Genomic DNA, 4,062 nt, shown 5'->3' with positions numbered 1-4,062 from the left:
GCTCACTAAGATAATCCTCAAAGAAAAGTACATCTAAGTCCCAACAGTGTTTGGTGCAGCAGGCAGGCTTGTATCCAACATCCTTGAATCTTTTTGGATTGTCATAATTCTGCACCAATATGGCTTCAACCTGTAACCATTAACTCTCTTAGAATGCAACTCGACATCCAAGTCAGCTAGCTGATAAGTACCATTTTCATGTATATGTACAACCTTAAAAGGACCCTCCCACTTAATCTCAAACTTGGTCTAGAAGGTGTTGTCCAGTTTGTTGTTGTATCTGAGCACCAGATATCCTCCCTTGTAACCATTGACTCTCTTGGAATGCAGTTGGTAATCCAAGTTAGCTAGCTAATAAGTATATGTACAACCTTGAAATGACCCTCCCACTTAATCTGGAACTTGGTCTGGAAGGTGTTGTCCAGCTTGTTATCGTATCAGAGCACCATATCTCCTTCTTTGATACCTTTTTCCTTAACAGTCTCATTGAAATGCCCAGCTCTTTTATTGCTTAGTTGAATATAAGGGTCCAAGGCTTCCTCTCTAACTAACTGCAACTCTTGCAGATCCAGCAACCTCTCTTTATACATATCCAAAACACTATCTTAATGCTTTAAAAGAAACTATAAACTGGGAATCTCAACATCAATGGGCATCGTAGCCTCTTTTCCAAAAATAAGATGATATGGTGAAAACTCAATAGCGCCGATTTGGCAGTTGTCTTGTAAGCCCATAGTGTTGAGGAAACATCAAAATCCCACTGCTTGGGATGATCCTCTAGACACTTAGTTAGCATAGTACACAACTCTCCATTGAATCTTTCTTCCAGCCCATTGTATTGTGGATAGTAAGGAGTAGAGTACCTATGTGTGATATGTAACTTTTGCATGAGCTTTTGTACAACCTATCCTTTGAATCCAGGCCCCTAGTCTATCAACATCTCCAATGGCATGCCAAATCTAGTACATATGTCTTCAAATACAAATTTGGCCAGATCTATAGCAGTAATATTCTTCACACATCTAGCTTCACTCCATCTGGTGTCAGATAGTCTACTCCACTCAAAATATAGTTCTTGCCCCTAACAGTAGTGGGTAGAGGACCAATTGCATCCAATCCCCATTTCTCAAAAGCCCCATATGATACAATACTTTTCCTCAATTCATATTGCAAAAGCTTTTTACCTTGTTTCTAAACAAGGCTCACAGCTCCTGCACCAGTGATACACATCTCTTCTCAAACTAGGCCATACATACCCAGCTGTCAAGATCTTTCGTAGTGTTAGCTTCACATAAAAATTCCCTCCACAAATCCCTTCATGGCAAGAAACCATAATGGCAAAGATCTCTTCTCTGTTTGGAACTCTCCTCAAAATCAAATCCTTGCCTTTCATATACAGCTGATCGTTTAAAAGGGTGTACTATAAAGCTTTCCTTATAAAACCATATTTCTACCTTTTGGACAAATCTGGAGGTACAAGACTTGTGTGTAGAAAGTCTTCAATCTTTTATAAATTCTCTCTTCCAACATAGATGGGATGGTCCATGAACTCAATCACAGCAACTCATTTACCATAACAAAAGCATAAAAACATAAACACATTGCATCTATTCATAATTGACACAATTCAAACTCTCATACTTCATCGTATAAACAAAAACACATCAATGTCTCAACAGCCCTGAGATGTGGATAGCATATACACCTAAGTTCTTGCCCAACCCCTCCTTGTTATGGGCTACCACACCTCAAAGAGGGAACTCAATGCATTCACCTAAAGGATGAGAAATAGATCACAACTATTGTAGGGCACTTACCAATGCTTCAAACTTGCGTCCCTTGAGGCCTCCAAGCTCACTTGTTAAGCTTTAAACCTCCAAGCTCCACCTCCACGCTGTCACCATAGAGTCGCTCACACCGTCGCATATTGCAATCACTCTCTCTCACTCTCCCACACGAGCATGAATCATACAAGCATAGAAGAGGCACAATGCTAGAATGCTCTCTCTCAATCTCTCTCAAGACACAAAGAAGAGCTCTCTATAGCACAAAGGGGGATTGTGTCTTTTCATTGAGAAAATGCCTTATATACATTTGGCCCTTATTCACACTTGGGCGTCCAAAACTTACTTAACTAGGCCTTAGCTGGCCAATATCTCATAATGTACAACTTTTATAGTGCCGTTTCATGACGCTTATTAATGTCCTCAATCGGAGGAGCATACTTGTTAATACAAAATGGGATTAACATCTCCCCCTTCCTGATGTAGGTTCTATCCTCAAAACCTGTTACCGAGGTCTAAAGACCTAGTCACCGAACTCATATGTCGGTAGAAATTTCTTCGTGAGACTGAAGCTTCCTGAGGGTGCTTTGAAGGCTGAGTGAGAGCGCCAAAACCCTGTGTCCACCATGTCTTCGAACATGACATGCATGTAAACCAGAAGACACCTTAGATGATGGTAATAGCATCATGCCCCGATTAGTAGATGGGCCTTGGTTCATGTCGAACTGCAGGTGTTCAGCTTCATAGCCATCATAGGGCTCTTTAGGTTGATCAATTAGGACCACGAGAAATTTTAAAAATCAAACACTTGCCATGATTGCTAGGTCTGAGATACGTCTCCATGATTGTATCCAAGTAAGCATTTGTTTCCTTTACTCCCGTATGTCTGGAAAGGTCGCTGGCATGAAGACCAGAAAATTGTAACAGACATGGGAGTTGCGCCGCTTGGTCTCTTGAAACTCCAGTGGAGTCCATCTTCTCTTAAGGGGCATGTACAATGGGTCAACCCGCCGCCGCTGAGTTGGTGGCGTGCACATATAGACTTGGCTATACTCTGGAATTGTTAAGTATTATTTCCGCCAGTCTAGCTATATTCCAAAATCCTCTAGTTTGGGATGTGCCTCATCTGTGACAATTGTGGTATAGTCGCCTCTTGTGTGTACGGGGTGAGCCTTTCTCCACCTGCGAAAGCAATAGCTAATCATGAAAGTGACAATCTTGATTTCCAGCAGGTCGGCCAATTGGGGATTGGCCAATTTTGTGTGCCGTTCCACATTAGCCCATAATGTGCCCTCTTCAGCACCAAGGGAAGTAATTCTTCTAAATCTGGGGCGAGGTGCTCTTAAAGAGTATGGCACATAAAGCTGTTTTGTTGGTGTGACCTCGGAGTAGGCTTCTGGTAGAATCCTTCGAGTTGGTTCAAAGGTCGTTACTTGCATTAGCACTTTGAACATCAACTTGGGCTTTAAAAAAGGATTGCCAGTGCAAATGAAGCCCTCATATTCTACACCAGACAATGATTCCAAAATTGTGTCATCAGTGAAAGCTTCAATATTATCCTAGGGAATAGGATAGTGTACCTCCTGTGGTTGCCGTTGGGGAGACGGGTGAGGTGCCAGTATCTCCTCGGGGGTGAGAGTGTTAGTGGGAAAATCTATCTACGGCGGCTGAGGAGTGAAAGTAGAGAATATGCAGTCTGCTTGAGATGTGTTAGTAGGTGAGGCATTAGGATAGGGATTAAGGAGATTATTAGCAACATTAGAATTTGCGAGGTAAGTGGAAATTGAAGATGAAGACAAGGATTCTTCTTGACCATGACCTGTGTTGCTAGGGGCGGGTGGCTAGGCTTGTGAGATTTCATAAACTCTTGTAGATCAAGGATATCCTCAGGATTTATGGTAGGATATCCAATATGGTTGGCATCAAAGTTGTAGAGTACGTTGGTTAACATGGATTCTAAGTGTTTTTAGATATTAGAGTATAGTTTTAGAATTCCAAAAGAGTGATATAAGGTAGACTCACATAAGTTGAGATGTTGGTGATGAGTATTGTACACTTCGAGTCACCCATGGCATATAATCCACTAATAGCTGTGTTGTTGAAATTTGAGCATAATGATGAGCTAGGGTGGATCATACACTAGAATCAACATGATTAACAAAGTGATTAAGAAATGATTAAGACGTAATTAGTGAATAATTAGCAGATAGATTAATGTAGGCATGGATACTCAAAAACCAGCAAATTCTCATTAGGGCTATGCCTCAATTTATAGAGT

The sequence above is a fragment of the Cibotium barometz genome, chromosome 9 (assembly GCF_041138505.1).
Source record: "Cibotium barometz isolate CiBa-2024 chromosome 9, ASM4113850v1, whole genome shotgun sequence".
Lineage (NCBI taxonomy): Eukaryota > Viridiplantae > Streptophyta > Polypodiopsida > Cyatheales > Cibotiaceae > Cibotium > Cibotium barometz.
Note: the sequence above shows the minus strand (reverse complement) of the source record.